The sequence below is a fragment of the Tachysurus fulvidraco genome, chromosome 2 (assembly GCF_022655615.1).
Source record: "Tachysurus fulvidraco isolate hzauxx_2018 chromosome 2, HZAU_PFXX_2.0, whole genome shotgun sequence".
Taxonomy (NCBI): domain Eukaryota; kingdom Metazoa; phylum Chordata; class Actinopteri; order Siluriformes; family Bagridae; genus Tachysurus; species Tachysurus fulvidraco.
Window position 1 is genome coordinate 2,910,577 of NC_062519.1, and position 7,500 is coordinate 2,918,076.

The 7,500-nt window shown below is 40.3% G+C and overlaps 1 protein-coding gene across 1 annotated transcript in view; it reads left to right on the forward strand.

Moving 5' to 3' along the window:
* epha8 (eph receptor A8) overlaps positions 1–7,500 on the forward strand; it is a 74,759-nt gene that overhangs the window by 15,158 nt on the left and 52,101 nt on the right. The window lies entirely within an intron of this gene.

A 7,500-nucleotide genomic window follows, 5' to 3' on the forward strand; every position in this document is an offset into this window, starting at 1 on the left:
CTTTGTTTTTTTTTCTTTTTTTTTTCTAAGGCTTGTAATAGCATATTGCAGGACACAGTGTCACGGTGTCAGAACACAGGCAGCGTGTGGCTTCCAGACGCACACGCATGTGCACCCAGGCAAAGCATCATCAGAACATAAATAGCAAACACCATACTGATCACACACACACACACACACACACACACACACACACACACACACACACACACACACACATACACACACACACACCGTCAAGCTTCATAACATCATACACTAAATGTCTGCTGAAAGATGTCAGTTTTTGTAATAAATGCCTGTCAATGACTCGAAAAATCCCTGATCTCTTAACAATCGCTAATTGTGTTATAACCGCTTATAATGCTTATAATATATTGGTACAAAGCGCATACGTATCTGATTACTTGAATTGAACTTGAACTTTTGAGCTCAAAAAAGGTTGTTTGTTCTTGATCTTGACAGCACTAGTGGTTTAGGGAAAATCGGTCCAGTTTTTTTTTTAAGCAAATTTAAATAAAATTTAAATCGAAAAATATATAAAAAAAATGAAATAAAATTTGCATTTGTTTTTTTTTTGGTTTTTTTTTTGGAAATTTAACATGTAATTTCATGTAAAAATAAAAACATCTCATAAATCATTTCTGACAAATCTTTACAAATGCTCGTGCTCATTATTCATAAACCTCTCCAGCTCATTTGCATTGAGCCACGCCCACAAATCTCCATAAAAGGTAAAGTTCACGGATGGCAGAAAGTCCTGCCGTACTTGACCCGGACCGTTCTGTTAGAGTACCGAGGAGACATAAATGCTTACAGATGTAGATTTAAAGAAATACATCGACATTTATGACATTTGGCAAACACCTTCATCCAGAGCGACCAACAAAAGAGCTCATGGCACCAAAGTGTTTGAAAGAACTTCCCCTAGATCTAAGGATGAATGTTCTTCAGGTTCAGAAGAACATTCATGTTCAGATCTACGGGAAGTTCTTTCAAACACCTTGGCGCCATGAACGAGTCTTGATGTATACCTGAGATCGAAGGGAGATTTAGGTTAGATCTTTGGGGTAAGAAGGTGCTGGTCCATTTTTAGCTTTGTAGGCAAGGATCATTGTTTTTTTATCTGATGCAAGGAGTTAGAAGGACACCAGTGGAGGAGCGCAGAAGTCGGGTGGTTTGGAAGAACTTAGGCAGGTTGAAAACAAGTCGCTCGGTTGCATTTTGTATCATTTCCAGAAGACAAATTGCGTTTAGAGGAAGACCTGCCAGGAGACAGGTGCAGGAGTCATGTTTTTAAAATGAAAAGACATTGAACAAGTACAGGGGGCACGGTGGCTTAGTGGTTAGCATGTTCGCCTCACATCTCCAGGGTTGGGGGTTCGATTCCCACCTCCGAGTTGTGTGTGTGGAGTTTGTATGTTCTCCCCGTGCCTCGGGGGTTTCCTCCGGGTACTCCGGTTTCCTCCCCCGGTCCAAAGACATGCATGGTAGGTTGATTGGCATCTCTGGGAAAATTGTCCGTAGTGTGTGAGTGAATGAGAGTGTGTGTGTGCCCTGTGATGGGTTGGCACTCCGTCCAGGGTGTATCCTGCCTCGATGCCCGATGACGCCTGAGATAGACACAGGCTCCCCGTGACCCGAGAAGTTCGGATAAGCGGTAGAAGATGAATGAATGAATGAACAAATGAACTTTAGCAGTACCTTAGCAGCCTATGTGGATAAAAACGTCCGGATCTTTCTTGATGTTGTACAGAAGAAACCGACATGAACGTGTCACATACTGTAGGCAACATTGGAGGAGAAGTATAATCGATTGTCCAAGGATACCCCGAGGTTGCGAACTGTGACCGAAGACGGGATGGTTGAATGACAAAATGTTATTTCAGGAAGGTTTCCAGGTTGTAAAATACCTTTCAGAAATGTGGAGAATAAACTAGTTCTTCTTCGTGCGCATATTCATGCAAACACGGCGTTTCTTTACGAGGCCTGACCTCAAGTCAGAGTTAAATGGTTCACATTTTTGTTCATGACAGTGCAGGGTAGAAAGGAAGAGAAAAGGGAGCCCATCAACAATCCTTTAAAGAAGCTCGTCAATACTTTGATTGAACTGCGATTGAATCTGTCAGAACGCTGTTAATTCACTTTAAATTGCTTCAGAAGACACTGAAGCCTGGAGTGATTTGAAAGTCAACCAGGACGGCAGACTAAAGGATTACATTTAATAGTTTTTTTTTAATTTGGGGTCATTCAGGACCCCTAATGGTTTTCTATTAGAACTCAAAAATATTTTTACCCTTTAAACCTGATGTTATAAAGGCATGTTAGGTCACGATGTGTTTATTCAATACAAACCTACAGCAATGTAGATGAAGGTGGATTTCAGGTAGCATGGCTGCTCGAGTGGGATTTGTTTTACATCGGTGTGGTGCAGTTGTAATGGGCACGGTGGCTTTGTGGTTAGCATGTTCGCCTCACACCTCCAGGGTCGGGGGTTCGATTCCCGCCTCCGCCTTGTGTATGTGGAGTTTAGCATGTTCTCCCCGTGCCTCGGGGGTTTCCTCCGGGTACTCCGGTTTCCTCCCCCGGTCCAAAGACATGCATGGTAGGTTGATTGGCATCTCAGGAAAATTGTCTGTAGTGTGTGTGTGTGTGTGTGTGTGTGTGTGTGAGTGAATGAGTGTGTGTGTGTGCCCTGTGATGGGTTGGCACTCCGTCCAGGGTGTATCCTGCCTCGATGCTCGATGACGCCTGAGATAGGCACAGGCTTTTACAACACAGTTGTTAGGTTGTTAATCAGAAGATCAGAGTTCAAGCCCCTACACTGCCAAGCTACCACTGTTGGGCCCTCGAGCAAGGCCCTTAACCCTTTCTGCTCCAGGGCTCCAGGGCCGTTGTATCGTAACTGACCCTGATTTGATTTGAGAAGAAAGAATTGCACTTTCTATTCTATTCTACAAAAGAGTTCTATTCTTTTTTATTTTAAATGGTTGAGCGCATTAAAGATACTGCTACATTTACAGTCGCGACACACCCAAATTCAGCCGACACCCCCAACAGTGCCCAGCTGGTGGTCCTGGGATTTGAACCTGTGAAATTATTCTAAGTGTAAACACTCAGGTGTTTGTTCAGTCCTTGGTTATTTCCATACTGTCCAACGAACTCCATTTGACCTCTGCAGCTGATCCAGTATGCAGCTGCACAACTTGTTTTCAACCTTCCTTCCAAAGTTCTCCCACACCATATCATTACTGCTCTTCCTCTACTGGTGTCCTGGAGCTTCCTGCATCATTTTAACCACTGATGCTTGCCTACAAAGCAAAACCTCACCAGTGCCCCCTTACATCAAAGCTCTCATCACACCCCAAACTGCACCTCCCTCCCTCCCTTCGTCCCTTCAATCCTCCAGCATCGTCTTCTCCACTGCTCCGACCTTCTCTCAGGGTAAAACAAAGTCATGAAGCAAGACTCTTCTCTGTTCTGGTGAATCATTGGTGGATTAAACTTCATCTGAAACAGCTCCGAGTCACTGGACGTCTTCAAACAACATCTAAAGACCTGCTTCTTCCTGAAGTACTTAACCCTTTTGATTAGCACACTCAGATTTGAAAATATTATTTGAGGAAGGGTTTAATTATTATTATTATTATTATTATTATTATTATTATTATTATTATTATTATTATTATTATTATTATTATTATTACATTTTTTTGGCTTTTTTAATTTTAATTGTATTTTTTAATAATAAATGACATGTTCTTGTTTTGATTTTCCAATTGTTTTTTCTTAATAAATAAATAAATAAATAAATAAATAAATAAATAAATAAATAAACAAACAAACAAACAAACAACTAACTAACTAACTAACTAACTAACTAACTAACTAACTAAATAGATAGATAGATAGATAGATAGATAGATAGATAGATAGATAGATAGATAGATAGATAGATAGATAGATAGATAGATAGATAGATAGATAGACAGATAAACAAACAAACACACAAACAAACAAATAAATAAATAAATAAATAAATAAATAAATAAATAAATAAATAAATAAATAACCAATCAGGTGGAATCCATGTTAGTATTTTTTTTCCTCTTGTGATACATGAAGTAAACCTTCCAGCGATTGAGGGAAAAAAAACAAAACTAACAATAGAAGGAGTGTAAAGAAAGGAAAAAAGTTGTCCCTCCTTCCCTGAGGCTCTGTGCAGTGCAGGATCTCTTTTTGTTTGTTTCCAGACGTCGTTTAGTGATTTATCACACGGCCGGCTGTCAGCGGGGGGATTTCTGAGACGTGTAATTGTGACATGCATGTCTGACCTTGGAGCTACTGAAAGGCCACAGCTTCATCAGTCCGAGACAGCAGGAAGTGGCGGCTAGCGAGAGAGCGAGAGCGCGAGCGAGGGAGGGAGGGAGCGAGGAGTGCGACGAAGTATCGAGGGACAGAGAAAGACAGAGAAAAGCGATAGAGAGGCCACCTGTTCCTGCTTTCTGACCCTCATCAGCAACAGATTTCACAAATTAGGAGTTTCATCAGCGAGCACGCTAATAACCGTGATTACGACATGTGCTCCCTGAGAGAGGATGAGACAGACAGAGGGAGGAAGTCAGACCTAAAGCACCTCATTTACGTTTACTTTCTGAGTCATGGGGAAATTAAGCCCTGGGCTGAGAGGTGGTTTTTTTTCTTATTCCTCACAGACCACCTGTTATTAAGGGCAGAAATATTTTACTTTACTTTTGCGCCATTTAGCAGATGCACTTATCCAGAGCGACTTATATTTTTATCTACGTTTATGCTTATACTGAACAATTGAGAATTAAGGGCCCTGCTCAGGGGCCCAGCAGTGACAGCTTGATGGACCTGGGATTTGATCTCACAATCATGACATTGGTAGATCAACACCTTAACCACTACACTACTACTATCTGAAATAGCCAGTGCAGTCATGTTTATCAGTTCAAATGTTGTTTATAAAAGCCCGAGTGTTATTTTACCCCGAATAAGTTCGCACTCAGCTCACAGATGTGCAATTATTTGTAAAACACTGCTTAAAAATATTAAACATAACATATTACACGTTCTTTGTTATGTGAAATTAAACATCGCAACTTGACTAGACTACGTTACCCATCAGCCCTTGCATGTCACTCACACCTGTAACACATTTATGATGCTAATGAGCATCGCTGCTTCCTGCTCGTGTCACGTGTGTGTGCGCTTGTGTGTGTGTGTGTGTGTGTGTGTGTGTGTGTGTGTGTGTGTGTGTGTGTGTGTGTGTGTGTGTGATTTGTTGCTCTGCCTTTCCCACAACTTGGCTGTGCTGCGGTTTTGCTTTAAACTCGCGTTTAAGAAAGTCCTTGACAAACAAATAAAAATGAATCAAAGTCATTTATCATGTAAACTATGATTGTGACCCGACTTTGTGGAATCATACTTTAATGATGTTTTGCATCTCAAAATCAAGAAAATAAATTAAAAACTGTAACAATCACCCGTACGTTCTGATTGGTCACGTCGCTCTTTGAACAAAACTTCCATCATTAATGATTCTGTTGTTTTAAATGTCGCGGGTTTGCTGATTGGTCGTGACATCGATGCGGGCCGGTGGGCGGAGCTTGTTTGATCCAGCATAATTTATTAGTTTCCATCGCTATTTATTAGTTTCCTTCCACCGTGACGCTGATGTACAGTTTTACAGATTATGAAGTTCTGCAAAGAGTGATGTGATTATTCATTTTTAAATAAATAATCACATCATAATTACATCACGTCCTCTGTGGGACGACGCCTTTGGACGTCCGCTGAGCCGAGGCCGACTCTAAGAATCCTGAGACATCTCAAGTTAGACTCTGTGATACTAAGGAGATCTGAAGTCCATGATCCTTACACCATTACAATATTTAACTGACTGTATATTTACAATCACACCCCCAGTGTCACCCATACGAGGATGAGGTTCCCCCTTGAGTCCGGTTCCTCTCAAGGTTTCTTCCTTTACCAATTTAAGGGAGTTTTTCCTTGCCACTGCTGCCTGAGTCACCTCAGACTTGCTCATAGGGGAATAAATACATACACATTGTGAACTATATATATATATATATATATATATATATATATATATATATATATATATATATATATATATATATATATATATATATATATAATGTAGAATTTTTTTATTCTGTTAATTCTTTTTTCTTTTATTATTCATTATTTCTTTTATTATTCCCTATGTTTACCTTCTGCTCTATGTTTATGTTCTGTAAAGCTGCTTTGAGACAACGTCTATTGTAAAAAGTTCTATACAAATAAACTTGAATTGAATTGAATTGTTTTTTCTTGATGTGGACATGATGTAGAAGGTCATCAAACTGCTGAAGGTCAACAAACGCTCAGAGAGAAGCATTAAGGTCTGGAACAGTTTATCAGTTACCTTCAGTTTGAGTCACTTCAGAAGGAAACCAACGTGATAACGATATGCAAATGAAACGAACAAAACCTCTGAAGATGTTGGCATTTCATAGCTAACTTGACTAGCTAGCTGAGAATTTAGACTAGCTAGCGATCACCTTTGTAATATTTCACAGTAGAAAAGATTAAGATTAAGGTATGACTCAAGTCGGCACTGATTTGGGAGGTGTTTGCTATGTAGCTACGAATGTGTATACTGTATATTAAGGCCGCTAGCGCTAACTTTCCACTTCAGTTTTATTTCTAAAACGCTTTTAACAATTTTCTTGCCTCAAAACAGCTTATTCAAAAAAATTAAAATTCTGAATTAAAAAAAGTTCAAAATGAAATTTAGATGAATTGTAAATGAGCAAGTAACTAAAGTGACGGTGGTGAAGAAACACACCCTGAGAAGTTATGAGAAAAAAACCTTGAGATTAAATAGGCTCGGAATTAAGCGTGGTTGTGTAACCAGGAGCTTTTGCTCAGCTTATAGCGTAATCAGCATCATTTTAAGACTAAGTCATAAAACGTTTGATGATGGAGACCCGAGCGCAACACCATCGACGACTCGTCAGCAGTAATCCATGATCCATGTTGTACGTATCTACAGGAATGATAGCGTCCCGATCGTGGACTTCTCCTTTAAGCTGTCATGGAGCGTTGTTCCTTCTTTGCAACAGGACACCAGAGTTGCTCTTTAACATCGTTTAACCTCACACAGCTGTCAGGACCACTACTGAATAATAAATAAACATTGTGGAGGATAAAAAACGTTTACAGCGGCTTCGGGCCGCTCCTCGTCCCAGAGTGACCTTGGAGTTTGCCCAAAGCTGGACAAGAATTCTGGTTATCAATAAATTAGAGAGGAAAGACCCGGCGGACGCGTCGATGTGATGGTCGAAAATGTTTCATCACGCCATTCGCGCGGCTCGAGGCGTGAACCGGGACTCGCTCGACGTATCGATTCGACCATAAAACACTTAACATGTTTTTTTTTTTTTACACGTGGCAATTAATCAGGTTGTC